A 14,447-nucleotide genomic window follows, 5' to 3' on the forward strand; every position below is an offset into this window, starting at 1 on the left:
AAGTGCAGCTTCCACCCTTTATTAGATAAGCAGCCAGATCCAAACCCAGCTGCTGCAGACAGAGAGGCAACGCAGATTTACTGAACGTGTTTCTTCACCTATGTTTTACATAATGCAAGATGTGCCTGCTAAAAAAAAAAAAAAAATAAAGCTGACAGGGGGGTGCAAAGGGATTACAGGAGGAAATAAGTTTGACCTCAATTTTCCTGAAAACTTACAAAAAAAAAAAAATATATATATAAATTTGGGAAGATCAAAGACGTGAGGGGATAGCAGTGCTGGGCAGGAGAGCCAAGGCAGGAGCTGCCTCAGTGCACGTGAGCTGGGTGAGGGGTGGGACAGCTGCACACCCCACAGGGCTTTGTAGGAGCTCACGATGAGGAAGAAGAAGAAGAAGAGCTGCCTCTCGTGCGCACCCCCTCGTGGGCACAGCAACGGGCACCAAGGCTGGAGGGATGGGGACACTGCACAGATGTGCTTGTCCAGGGGATGAAAACTGGAGGAAAACCCTCCTGAACCTCCATCAGACCAAAGCAGAGCACAGCCCCCTGGCCTTCAGGAGAGGAGCAAAGCCCTTCTGGCAGCCGCATCCCTCCTGGGTGTGCCGGGATGGACGGGATCCCCTCCCCGCTGCACACGCACACAACGAGCAATTTAATTAATAGAAGTAAAACTGAAGTATTACATGTAGCAGCAAAGCATTATTAAAAGCCATAATGTCTCAAAGGTTCCTATGAAGTCATGTTCTTACAATTCACTCTGAAGAATTTAAAGACAAAATTACATGCTTGGTAATACTCCGGGGAGCATGCTTTTCTATGTGGCCCATTGTTTGTGTATGATGCATGGCTTTGAGAAAGTGGCATTGTTAAAGGGATCATAAATCACAAAGGGGAAGTTTGATTTTTTTTTTTTTTTTTTTTTTTAAAAGAACTCTTATTCCAGACAGGGCTTTCCTCTGCTGTGGAGTTTTCAGCTTATTTCAGCAAATGAACTGACATCAGACCAACACAGGCTGTGGGGGTCTCAAGCTGCTCAAATGAACATCATCTTCTTCCCTACAGCCTCTCCATAGAAATAAGCATTCCACAGTCAGTATCACAGAATTAGTATACCTGATTCCAAGGGAACGTTTATTTTTCTAAAGATAACTCTCCAAGATAAAATCTTGAATATTAAAGAGCAGCACTAAAACTTCTGCACTGCCTTTTGCACAGATTTCTTGGTGCGGTTTGCCACCTTACCCTTCTTCAAATGATCTCTGGCTTTAGTGTGGTTATTTATTTTTAGGTGTATTAGCTCTGAATTTGGGGACCAGTGGGCTTGGTGTACTTCAAAAGCAAATACCAAAATCACTTACTACCCACAGGCACCCACCCCATCCTTCTCTGTGCACATGAATTAGCCAGTAGCCTCCTCCCAGAGCAACCACAATGAAGTTACTGCTCTGATCAGGCTGATGTATTGCACCTCTCACTGGGGCTGAAAACACAGAACAGTCTCCACAACACTGCCCAGCCTCAGCTCAAACTCCACCAACCAACCAAAAAACCAACCCAGATGAAAAGCAACAAAAATTCAAGGGTCTCACCACAATGTCCCAATATTCAGCAGTAACTCCCTGCTAAGAACAAACCACACAAAGCCATTTGTAAGGGAAGAACCAAGAATGAATCAACAGGGATCAGCCAAGCCAGAAAGGCAGGAGTGTCTCCAGGCTCCAGAAGCCCGACCAGGCACCACTGGAGGGTGGATTTCAGCCATGCACAAGCATTTACCAAAGCACCTGCTTCTTTAAGTGGGTACCCCACAGCATAAAGCAACCAGGCATCTTCTTCCCCAGGGGCCAGATCCCCAGATACAGATCACACATGGATTCACCCCCTGATTAGGTGAAATTGCTCTCTCACACCATCTCTTATGGCCTGCTCCATGTGTCTGTAATTTGTGTTCTGTGTATGTATTTCACGTGTCTATTCACACACAGAGGAAAACCTCAAGCAGCATCCCTTCCTACTGTGAAGAAATATTAAACTTTTCTAAGTAAATCTTAAATACTGGCTGTTACCTTTATGGATGCACCAGTACTTCCAGCAGTGCAAGATTTCCAGCTACAAATCATCTCTATAAATCACATTTCCCTGGGACTCAGTCCTTTATCTCTGCATCCTTCTGTCCATATAGCTCCTCTTCTACACACAACAAGCCCTCCTATCCCATTTTTAACTATTTTCCTGGATGTTTTCCTGTTGCAGCACACAAGAAACACGAAGTATTTGTGTTTGTTTCAAACTTAGTCACCAGACAGTACCAGGTTAATCTAAGTGGCCTTGACTCCTGGCTGGCATAAATCAGTACAGCAAGTACAGAAGAATTAAGGAACTGTGTCAGTTTATGCCAGCTAAAAATCTGACCCCATTCATCTGATTTGCCTTGAGATAGTCAGTACAGTCAGAATGTAAGAATAAATTAGCATGGATTAAACCTAGAAAACCTGCTGAGGAAACCTGACTGTGTTGAAATACTCAGAACTGGAGTTAACTTCACACCTAGTTGTGCAGCTAAGTCAGGTGACCTAAATACCATTAACTAATAGGATCAGTCCACTACTAGTCAACCCTAAACATAAGGGAAAAAACCTAACCTTTCTGTTTAAGGACCAACTGCACACAAATTTACAATGGTTGACTCAAGAAACACATGGCACCTTCCTCTGCCAAAACATCTGCCTCCTTCAGGAGAGCTGACCTCATCCAGCACTGGTGGAAGGTCTCTGTCTGCATTATTCTTACAGTATGGAGTATTCAGCTGCCAACACTACATGAAGGAACTATTTATGCTTCATAAAAGGCTTGGACATAGTCTGGAACACAGGCAGAAATGAGAGCGTTAAATCAAGCTAATTATTTTGAGACCTTCCAACTAGAAACATTATTACAATAAAATCCACGTGTTTCTCTCAACTTGTGCACCTTGCTGAGGATTTCTACTCTGTGTGCTCAAAAAGGCCATCATATGGAAACAATTACAGCACACAAGCTTAAACTGACTTCTACCAATGCAAGGACCCTTGACCCATCTTTATGGGCATTTTAAATAATTTATGTGCAACTTGAATGCAATCTGCTCTACTTGACATCTCTGACCCAGAGCACATCGAGGTTTATGTTGGGTTTCTTTAACACTGAGACCCTGTCAGGGGAAGATGTGATCTATGCTCTTACAACAGGAGCTCTTCCCCACCAGCCACCAAATCAGGGCTCTACCAATCCCCATTGCTGCCCCTCTGCCAAAAAAATATGCTTATTTCGCCCTTCCTTAGGGTTTCCTGTAGGAAAGCTCCCTCTTTTCCTATCTATCCTGCAGGATGCCCAGAAAAGAACCAGAAAGAGCTGGTGGAAAGGGGAGAGCTTCACCATGGTCTGAACCAGAGCACAGCCACAGCTCCCACGGAATAAAGAGTTCATTGCAAGGGACACATCCCTGCTCCTCCTGGAAAGGAACACAGGTCTTGAGGAAAGGATGAAAGAAGACTTAATACTTGCTCTTTACCTAGGAGAACTGATTAGCCAAAAATACTTCCTGGGAGCTCATGCAGATCAGTGCTTGTGCCATGTCCTCTGCGAGGAACACGGGGAAAGCCAAGTCCATGGGAGAGCAGTAAATCCCCCCGGGAGCAAGGGAGGGCAGGGAGCAGTGGGGATGCTGCCTGCAGGGAGGGGAGGACACAATGCACAGGGGAAGGGGACTGAGCCCCTCTGCTTCCACAGCTGATGGGCTGAGGCCACCCCAGAAGGGGACTCGGTCCCACCCGACCTGCCACCAGCCCCCAAACTCGGGTGGATCCTCTCGGAAAGGAGCTGAGGGATGCTAGGGGTGATCACAGGAATCCTTCAGCATTCGAGGCCAAGTGAATGAGGAAGCATTTTGAAACCTGGAATGGTTTGGTTGGAAGGGACCTTGAAGACCATCATGTCCAACCCCCCTCGTCTCAGGCAGTTGACCTCCCACTTTGGACTCCCTGCCTTTATCTTCAGAGGGTTCTTGTTGGAAACCACAAACTAATCCACCCCAAGCATGAGCCTGATTTAAATCAAAGTGATTTGAATCACTGATTCTAATCATGGTTTATATCAAAAAGCAGGAAACATGGTTTAAATCATTGATTTCAATCTTGTTCTGCATTTTTATATTTATTTTCCTAAAGAAGCGTCAATCCTAACTGGTTAGCAACTTAATAAAATATTGCCTTTTCATTACATTAATTTTTCTGTCTGTTAAAGATGATAACAGGTTATTTTCACATTCATTTGCATCCCTAGGTTTTAGGCTATGACTACGTTAAAAATTATGAGTTTTCATTAGTTGGCAATTTTAGGATTCATATTGATCTTCATTTGGTTGAAAAATAAAACTGAAAAAAAATGAAAGTAACATTTTTATTTATTGAATGAAGATTGTTTAAATATGCTGGATACATAATGAGTTTATTCATTTATGCATGTAAAACATTTATCGAACATGATCTGTTGTAAGAAAATGGAATATATAACGATCACAGCAGTATTAGATCTCAATCTTCCACACCTTTATTTTATTCCTGGATTGGAAAAGGAGAGCAAGATCTCCTTTTCTCAGTTTTTACTGAATCATCAAAGGAATTACTGAAAGTAATCATTCAGCCCTCTCTCAATGAACACTGACACCAAACTTCGTCTACAGAAGGTCATCTAAGCTAATCAATATTCACATACTCTAACATAACTGAAAGAGACAACTTCAGCTAGGTCTTTGGGCTTTTTTTTTTTCTTTCTATGCAATCAAGAAATTTTATTTTAGTTTTGTATTTAATCATTCATGCACAATAAATTTGTTACAAATTTCAGTATTATCATCTAAAAATAGTATTTTAAAATACTTTAAAAATGAAACTTCATAAAATTTAAATAAAAGTAATATTTATAAACTGTCTAAAGCTAAATCATTTTGTATGCCTATTTAACCTGTACTTCTAAATGACTTAAAAATGTCTAAATATTAAGCAGGTCATAACTAGTACAGTCAATAAAATGAAAAAAAAAAAACCCTACCAAAACAGAAAACAAAAAAACAAAGCTCCCTTTTCTTTAATTTGAGATACACAAATTCAGGAGGTAAAAAAAATTAAAGAAAAAAAAAAAAAAGCTGGTTTATTATCTTGGGTTCAAAGTTCTTAGTTCTCTGCTACCTGGTGACTCTGTAAATATTTTGGCTCTGTTGCATGAGGTGATGTAACACCCCCAGCCCCATCCTCACAGCCAGGATACCCACACAGCCCCCCTGAAACCCAATCCTTGCATTACAGTCTGCTGCAAAACCCTATTTAAGGAAAAAAAAAAAAAAAGGGGGAAAAAAAAGGGCAGCTAGAGGGGGGAAGTGAGGGGGAGGAAGAAAAGAAAAGTCGCTCTATTGAGTACAGCATCTCTACCACACATAATTCAAGGACTATAGCCGGTATGAGTTGGGGGCTAGGGGAGAAAAGAGAGCTTTTTTTATCCTTTTCCTTCAAAGAAACACGTCACAAACAAACTGCTATTCAATTAGGTAAATCCTCATCACATTTACTTTCAGCAAACCTAAATATTAATACAAAATAATCCAAAATGCCATGAAGGAACGATATATATAACATGTGGTAAATAAAAGTTTAACAAATCCCTGGAGAGTTACCACCAGCACTGAATGTGGCATTTCTTTCCTAAAGAATTTACAAATCCAAGCTCACAATAGAATATTTAAAAAATAATAATTGCAATCTGCACAGTAACAACTATTTGGGAGTTTCTTTTGGATTTAAAATAAAATAAATTACATATAAATAAAATTTTAAAATAAAAACAATTACATATAAATACTATCTAAACATACATGCCATCTCAATCGGGGGGACTGAAATGGAAGAACACACAGCTCACAGGAAACTAGCTATGAAAATATAAATGTATGCTGTCCTTTAAATTCACCTTTAAATACAATTTCGTAAGTTTAGATTTTATGGCAATTTGAGATTCCATTTTGACAGTCTTGTATGCACCACACACCACCTCCCTATAAAAAAAACACATACAGAAAGATATTCGTGTTCTTGGTTAAGGCAAGATTAACACAACAAGCCCTTTTCCAAAAAAAATGCAATTTAAAACTGAAAAAAACATCTTGTAATAAGAAGGCCGTTTTACTGTTTATGTTATAATTCTAAGTGACTGGATGTAGCATAAAGCTATGATTATTTTCCTGTGGTCATAATATATGTGATTTAGGGTTTGTTTAGGGAAAATGTTAACCGAGACACAGGGCTGTAAACAGACCCAGAATTTGGGCACAGAAATGCACCCCCTTGTGCTACCCCACATCCAACCCGTGTGCAACTTTATTTACTGTTCAGAGTTCACTGCAAAGGAGTGAAGCTATCTCTAATGCCATACAAATTTGGCTATCAGCTGTCCTATGCAAATTTGACTCTAATTACATATGCATTACTGAGCTATGAAATAAGTCAGTGTGTTGTGGTATGTGAATACACATCCCGCTCTTGTTTTTGAGCATAATAGTTTTCAGTGTCTGCAGAGTGTTCATATCCTGTGGACTTGTCTTTTTTTTTTTTTTTCCCTTTTCCTTTCTATCCTGTGGACTTCTCCTCCCCCACTTTTTTTTTTTTTAATGAGACACCTTCTTTTCTAATAAAAAATTAAATTAAGACAGAATTCATTTTGTAAACCTGTTCTTAAAACAATATGAATTCCAGCCAGAAAGAGATGAAGCAAAAACCAAGGACTGTTATTTTAGTTTGTGTAATGAATTAGCTTTAAAAAAGGCTGAACAATAAACAAACAACTACCTAAAAAACATTTTTGTGAGCTAATCATGTACTAAGCAAGAAGTAATTTTATCCTTATACCCCCATTTTATGTTTTGGGCACTTCTATTTCATGTCCCTTGACACCTTCTCCAATAATCCATCTACTTTATATTGGAAAGCCTCACATGAATAAAACTTTATGGCACTACAGGCATTTAGCCTTCCACTGACATTCCTGGCCTGTTCAATTCTGCAATTCAATCAAAATCAAATCTCAAAATCCTCTTGTCAGCCAGCGCTGCTTTCATATGCCCGAGCCCTGTGTAAGGATAACTGCATCCAATCTTTCCCCCAAGCAGTGCTTATATTGTTTTATTACAGTTCAATGAGTGGAGTTCAAAATTACATGCAGCTGCCTACTACTGTGGTCTGTCTGTGCTACGCACGGACACAAGTATTGCCCACCAGGCTTGAAATCATTCACTTACTGCTCTGGCAAGAGAGACTGCGAGCACTTCACTGTGTGGAGGAACATCCTGCCTGCTAGATCTAAAGAGGGTGATGTTAGCAGATCAGTCCCTTTATAAAGGGATTGTGAAAGCCCTGTGAAATGCAACTCAAACGTGCTCGATGTTAAGCATGTGGCTACTGCACATAAAAGCAAAGATAAACCTCAACATGCACTACTCATTCGTGGAAAGCTTGTGAGGGAAGATAAAGGACTGGGGAATAAAAGGCATCTCACTGAGTTTTGTAGGTGTTTTAAATGACAAAGCTTCATTTAGACAATTTTTATCTTTGCCTTTCCCCCCTCCCCAATCTTCACACTGAAGCAAAAGGACGAAACAAAGCTAATTAAATACTATTTAATCAGATGAACAATGCAGCCACTTCAGATCCAACAGCTTAAAAACTCCTGCAGCACCAGCTCCTGTACAGCCTGGCTGGAGGGAGAGAGAGCATCAAAATTGGGCAGGATTTCCACCTCACACTCACTGAAGGCTGGAGGCAAAGAGTGTCAAGAGACTGCCTCCTGTGCTATGGCCAGGGCTGGGAAACAGCAGCAGCCATGAGCTGCTGGAGATGGTTTCATCCACAGGCTGCTCAGCCAGGTGCCAGCACAATCCCCACGTCCAGCAGCAGCATCCTCTGGGCAGGCATGGAATTCCACCAACACTCCTTCAGGTTAACTTTTGGCCCATCACATTAGTGTGTAGTGATCATTTTCACTCGGCTTTCCATCAGCATTCCACGGTATTACAACAGTGACCAAAATGAAAAAAAAAAAAAAAATAAAAAAAGGAAGAATAAAAGCCTTTTATCAAAGGCTATTCATCAAATATTGTACCGTGACTAAATTCTGTAAGAGTAAGTGAGAAAACAGAGGCAACACATCGTTAGACATCCAGCCGAGAAAAAGCTCTCTCCGAGATGAACCCCATTACCTTCCAGCACACAGGTCTGAGAACCAAGCTAACCACACAACAAACCACCGACCTATGACAGCAGCACTGAACTGCTCATCCACAAATCAAGGCTTCGTTTCTTTTTTTTAAAAAATAGAGAGAGGAGGAAGAAAAGCCCGCTCAGCTGCTGTGCGACTGCTCACGTGTTGGTTATGTAGAACCAAACCCAGACGTGAGGCTGGCCAGCTTTTGGGCTTCTCACTGCCCTCATTCAAGAGCAGGGTGGATGACTGTGTGTGCATCATACGTGTGCCTGTTAATCTGTTTCTACATCTATCTGTACAAAGCCTGGACAGGGAAATCTGGAAATGTGACAGCAGTGACCGATCCTGGAGCCACCGACTGTGACACTCCAGGACAGAGGCACAGCCCCCAGCTCAGGCTCGGAGATACAGCCCACACAGTGCAGCTGCAACATCCCACCCCTGACAAGGGTTTGTGGCCAGGCAGTCACATCTCCTTCATGTCTAGTTATGGTACAATGACAGAATTGGGAACACTTGTACCAAATCTCAGAGTGCCAGGATCACAGCCATTTCAGTCATCTCCTTCCCATCTGAAACCACCAAGGGCATCTTCCTGTGCAAGACTAGAGCTTCTCCACTGGAGATGGACTGGGTTATGGAGCACCAAAGCCCTGGAGGAGTTCCTGCACAGCTCCCCACAGCAGCCCTGCCCTCACACGCCTCACATACTCGGGGCCAACACGGAAAACCCTCAGAGGAAATACAGCTTCCCTTTGTTACAGCTAATGAGAGCAATGAGGGTGAGGGAAGGAGTAACAAACCCTCCATCAGCCTGCAGACCTCTGCAGCTCCACACATGGTTGAAACTTTCAGTTTTGGGGTGTTCTGTAGCCTGAGTCACAACTCCCCTGGGTGCTGCACATGTACCATGACAGCACACACATGCACGTCCCACCGCCCCCAGGACAGGGGGGTACCTGGGCCCCCCCAGGGACCAAACTTGGCCAGCAAAGCGTTACCAAAACATCAGCAGCAGAACCCTGCTCAGAAACAGCGGATATGGTCCCTGTCAATACGCGATGACATATCAACATTACAGAATCCAAAACTGGAGGCAAACCACTTGGGTGTGCGCTGGGGCTAAGGAGGGGAAAAACCGTCTCGCTCCACATGCACACTTGTAGGAAGTGACAAAGCATCACGTCTGCCTGCCACCCGAAACATATTTAGCAGCCTATAGATAGCAACCCAACGAGACGGATCCGGCGCAGGCGCCCCGGGTGACTCTGCACCTGTGGCTCTGCCGTGAATCCAAAGGGACGGGAGGAAAACCAGGAGCTGCAGCTCCCAACCTCCTCCTTTATCACCACCATCACAGTATTTACTGTAACACATGTGACTTAGTGAAGCCCCAGATTAATTAAATGAACTCCTCCATTAATCAATCAATCAATCCAGCACAGAGCAGTTGAAATATTGAATTACTTAAGAGCAGCATCTTTATATAGGACTTTTAAAGGTCTGCTCTGGAGGACCTTTTCCCCTGTAATTAAATTCAGCCTCACATGCAGAGGAGCATAAGAAACCCAGAGGAGGCCCTGGGGCTGTGAGAGCAGGAGCGTGGGCACGTTCCTGAGTGGGAGGGAAACACCAGCTCCTGCCTTGGGAAACAGCCCCATCCCAGGGGGTCAGGGAGCTTCTCCCAAAACAAACATTCCTCTGGATCTCCCCTGGAAACAACCTCCCCAGACACTGACAGCGAGGGCTCTTACTTGTTCAATCAGGATCACCAATCAATTCAGTAAGAAAACCAAGATCAGGATTGCCCAATCCGAAGGAACAGCTCACTTCCAGCTGGCGGAGCTGGAACAGGGGTAAGGAGGAGAGCAGAGCCATGTGCTGGTACTCTGGGAATACCTGAATGCATACATAATAGTTGCAAAACCTGTAAAGTCAGTAAAGGTTATCTAATTTTATATATGGTGAAATTTAGGCAGAGAGAGTTGAAACACGTTGTTCTGAGATGTGCAGAGCACCGGTGAGAATGTCAGTAATAAGAACACCAATCTCCCGTCATCCTGAAAGCCAGGCACACAAACTGCTAATACGATCAATTTTGTCATCTGTGGGTCCACTTGAACCACTCTATTTGGACATCGAAATAGGAGGAATGAATTCTACACTTCCTTCCATCTTCATTTCAGTCTGGATGAGACTGGTGTAGCTAAGGCTGTAAGTGGGGGAAAGGACAACAGGGGGGAAAAAAAATCCTAGTCCATGCATATAATCATTCCAATTACTGAAAAATCCCCATCATTGGAAACTTCTCTCATAGCATGCAAATTGCTGTTTCCCTTAGGCAACAAAAAATTAAGTTTCACAAGGCTCCCCCTCAAAAAACAGACCTATAACATCTAGGCAAAAATAACTAATCCTGGTATGTCTTCCCCACCCCCAGCAAATATAAATATTTTAGCTATTTCAGCTGCAAGAGTCTGATTTAAGTGGTTATAACTTCTTTTGTGCTTGCTCTTCTGCCTCCAGCCCTTCCCACCACCACCAGTTATCCTGCCCTGAGCAGGGATCTCAGTGCAGCACATGGACTGCCCTGACTGATTCTCCCAAACACAAAGAGAGCAGAGTAACAGCCCTGAGATCTTGGGATAAAATGCAGGACCCAGAATCAAATAAAAACGCAGCAATATGAACACATACTTCACTGCTCAACAGTCACTATTTTTTTTTGGCAAAGACAATACCAAAAAAAAAAAAATAGAAAAGGCTTATTACAAGCCCTAAATGTAGGATGGCACAGCATGTTAACATATTGCTGTACATCCTTTATAGAATTGCCTCCAAAGCTATATTAAAATAACGTTAAGGTTGCAAAAACTAAGCAACAAAGTTGGCAATATCAACATGCAATCCTGATTTACACCTTTAGAATGAGTATTACAATCAAGTCTTCACTTACACAATCTCTTTTTTTTTCTGTGGGACTCCCATCTAATGCACAGTTATTAAACATTGTTTTTTTCTTATAAACCTCTACTCCCAGTGACACACACTACTTATTTAGCACATGCTATACAAATCCAGAATTAATACAGAATTACCAAACTCCTCTTGACTATGTGACTAGTTCTCTCATTAGAGCACCAGGATGTTAAGAGAAACCTTCTCACCTTCACTTCCAAAGATGTTTGATAGCATCACGACATCCTCAAGGCTCGGAAACCAAGACAAAGCAGAAGAGAGGCTCTTGGTGGCTGCTGGTTTGAGTTACCCAAGTAACTCGAGGCACCAATCTGAGCCCACCCTGACTCACAGCCTTCATGGACTCCAACAGCCCCATGTGCTGCAGACAACCCCAACTTCAGCTGTGGCTGCTAAGCCCAGATCACTTCTGTAAAATGGCCCCAGGTGTCTCTTGGTGGGCATGCAGAAATGAGGAACAGGGAACCATGTGGCAAGTTTGGAGCAACTGGGACGTGCCAAAGACCAAACAAAGCTCTTTGGGAAGAGAAAGAAATAAAACAAAATAAACACCCAAAACTACATGAACATGTCAAGCTCATGTACTCTAACAGACCAGAGGCTTGGTTAAGGCCTGTACCACCTTAACTCTGTTGTTTCCCAAATCCCATGTGCCAGATCATACCATCTTGAAGGTTGTTTTCACACCCACCTGTTTTTAATGTATATAATTTCTTTAGAATTTTTTACTTTGTCTTTAAGAAGTGAGAACTGACAGAGAAGCAAGAAGCTGATAAAACCAGAGAGCAGAGTGGCCAAGGAGAGGCACACCAGCAGTCACCACCACCAGAGCTAACAGCATAACCAGACACTGCTGGGTGGCACTGGGAGCTGCTGGGGGCAGGACAGGGTGGAGGCATCAACCCCTCCTTCTGAGGATCACTGCTACAGCCATAAGTGTGAGGTCCCCACAGGGAGCACTCCAGTATCCTCAAACAACTTGAATTGCCTTGCCAACTCCACTGACTCCAAAGCAGAGAGAGAAACCAGGATCTCCCACTGCTTCTCAGGGTACCCACTTCCCCCTGAGGCCACAGAACCCCACATGGAACCACACCAGGAGGATGCTGAGGCACTGTGGGACTCGTCCTCCCCCACGGCACCTGGGCAGGACCCTCCGTGCTGTGTGGCTGCCCTGGCTTCCCCTCACCAGTGACAGCTCCTGCACAGAGACACTGAAGCTCTGTTAAAAATACACACACACACACATGCACCCATACGTTAAAAAAGAACAATTCTTTATATGGCAATGAGCTCTGCTGTCATTCCTGTCCATTATGCACCCGTTTGGGTTTGCTTGGGCAGCTGAAGAGACTTGGTGAGGTCAGTGGGAGCTCTCAGAAGACTTGCCACACTCCCAGCACCTTAATTTCTGGCCCTGTATATGTTCAAGAAAGTCACAGGTGTTGTTCAGAAGTGTCATATCTCAGTTTTGTTCAATACTTATATGGTATTATATGCTGAGGAAGGGACTGCACTAATACACAGAAACTGCCAAGTATCACATTTTTACCCTGATCTATGGCATTCTCCATCCTCCCCAGTAATTTGCACTTTCTTCTCTTTCAAAGACTCCCATAAAAGCCATTTACAGTCAATACAGTCTTATTAGCACCCGGTGTATGTTCTCTTCTCAAAGTACGTGTTTACTTTGACTTCCCCCCTCACAGAAACAACAGGCGAGTGTTGCTATTTTATATCACAGACTCTCAGAGTCCAGGGCGTTTCCAAACACAGGTTAATAAAACAAAAATGAAATTTAAATAGACCAGCAAAAACTCAGTTGAGAAAAGCTCACACTGCTGTTGCTCTGACTGAAGAGAACAGCAAAAGCCAAAAGGAAGGAGTTAACCTTTGTGGGAACAGCATCAAACAGCCGCTGCTGCTTCATGCAGTTATCGCTGCACAGGGGCTCGCTGCAGCAAACTGCATCCCTTGGTAAAGCAAGAGCATCACCTACACACTCACAATTCTCCAAGGGTCACAGCAAAAGCACTGCCATTTCAGTGTGGGGAACAACCAGCGTCAGGTACACCAGAAAATCTGGTGGATTGAACAGGAAACTACCGAGAACTATTTCTGAAATGTAAATGAGACTCTGCTACTTTCATTTCATTCTTGCCGTAGCACTGTGCTGAGATGAAGTTTCCATCTGTGATTTTCAGGACAGGATATCAGCCATTTCAGATGGCATTCGACAGAAGCCAGAGAGACACATTACTCACAATTTCTTGTTTTATAAAAATATTTAAACTCTTTTTGGTCTTCGCCTGGACAGAGCTTATGGGGGATTAACTCCGTGCTTTGGGGAACAACCTCGCAGTGAATACGCACACAGATTTACCCCCACCATCCCTTTTTTAAAATTATTATTTTTTAAGAACAACTTCTATAAAGTTACAACTTGAAATGGACTTTATGTTTTAAAATACAGTTTTGATAAGGTCATGCTAAACACTGATCTTTTATTCCTACTTTAACAAGTTAAACAGTTTGGGGTATCAGACCTCAAGGTTTTGAACACAAGAAAACGTTTTCCCATCTTTCACTGAAATTCAAAGACTCTTGGACTACCTGTGAAATTCAGTGTCCATATGCAAGAGACAGCACATCCAGCAAAATTATTTCAAACACTTGTTGTTTCTTTTTTCACAACATTTTCACCACCAGTCACACAAATTTATCAGCAAAAAATGCTGAAGTCAATGATGATGCAATTAAAGCTTTGATTACACGATGACAGCAAATCGATTTTAAAGCAGATTATATCAACAGTTGGGCAAAAGGAGAGGCAGACATTATGGAAATCAGACCTTTTAATATCTTTAAGATTCCATAACCCCAGAGAGCATCTTTAATTCACCCTCTTTTATTCCAGATGGTCTCATAAAAAAACCCCTAAGTTATCACATTCTGGTAGCCCATGCTAACACACTTCCTATGACATGATGCTAATACGTGTTAAAAACCAACATTTAAAAAATAAAAAAATAAAAAAATCCAAATTGCAACTATTTCCCCACGAAGGTGACATTTGCAACCACGTACATTTTTTAAAGACCCCCAGGATACAACACATCACTTACTTCCAGCGGGCAGGCATGGCAGTGCCTGGTGAAGGCACGCTGAGTTACACATAAG

At 42.7% G+C, this 14,447-nt stretch overlaps 1 protein-coding gene across 9 annotated transcripts in view; it reads right to left on the minus strand.

The window, feature by feature from the left end:
• The window catches only part of FOXP1 (forkhead box P1), a 379,651-nt gene that overhangs the window by 296,576 nt on the left and 68,628 nt on the right, over positions 1-14,447 (minus strand). For 3 of the 9 annotated variants that reach the window (XM_088062039.1, XM_088062029.1, XM_088062031.1), the window contains exon 1: positions 11,456-11,609. The exons of 3 other annotated variants lie outside the window; for them this stretch is intronic. The gene's annotated coding sequence lies outside the window, so the exon portion shown is untranslated. Of the gene's footprint in view, positions 1-11,455; positions 11,611-14,447 lie in introns of those variants that run through there. 3 more of the 9 variants (XM_088062037.1, XM_088062036.1, XM_088062038.1) reach the window with 2 other exon arrangements.

This window comes from Pseudopodoces humilis, chromosome 13, assembly GCF_049639895.1.
Source record: "Pseudopodoces humilis isolate 2021_Gansu_Grassland_sample_001 chromosome 13, ASM4963989v1, whole genome shotgun sequence".
NCBI lineage: Eukaryota > Metazoa > Chordata > Aves > Passeriformes > Paridae > Pseudopodoces > Pseudopodoces humilis.